Here is a 261-nt window from a genome sequence, read left to right on the forward strand (position 1 = left end):
TCTGTCTGTGTGCCGGGGGCGGGCGGGGCTCCGGGCGGGCCGGGCCGGGGCTCTGGCGGTGCCCGGGGCCTCGGGCCGGGCTGGGGCTCTGGCGGTGCCCGGGGCCTCTGGCGGGGCTCGGCTCTGGCGGTGCCTGGGGCTCCGGGCGGGCCGGGCTGGGGCTCTGGCGGTGCCCGGGGCCTCGGGCGGGGCTCGGCTCTGGCGGTGCCCGGGGCCTCGGGCCGGGCTGGGGCTCTGGCGGTGCCCGGGGCGGGGCCGCCG

The sequence above is a fragment of the Oenanthe melanoleuca genome, chromosome 8 (genome assembly GCF_029582105.1).
Source record: "Oenanthe melanoleuca isolate GR-GAL-2019-014 chromosome 8, OMel1.0, whole genome shotgun sequence".
Classification (NCBI taxonomy): domain Eukaryota; kingdom Metazoa; phylum Chordata; class Aves; order Passeriformes; family Muscicapidae; genus Oenanthe; species Oenanthe melanoleuca.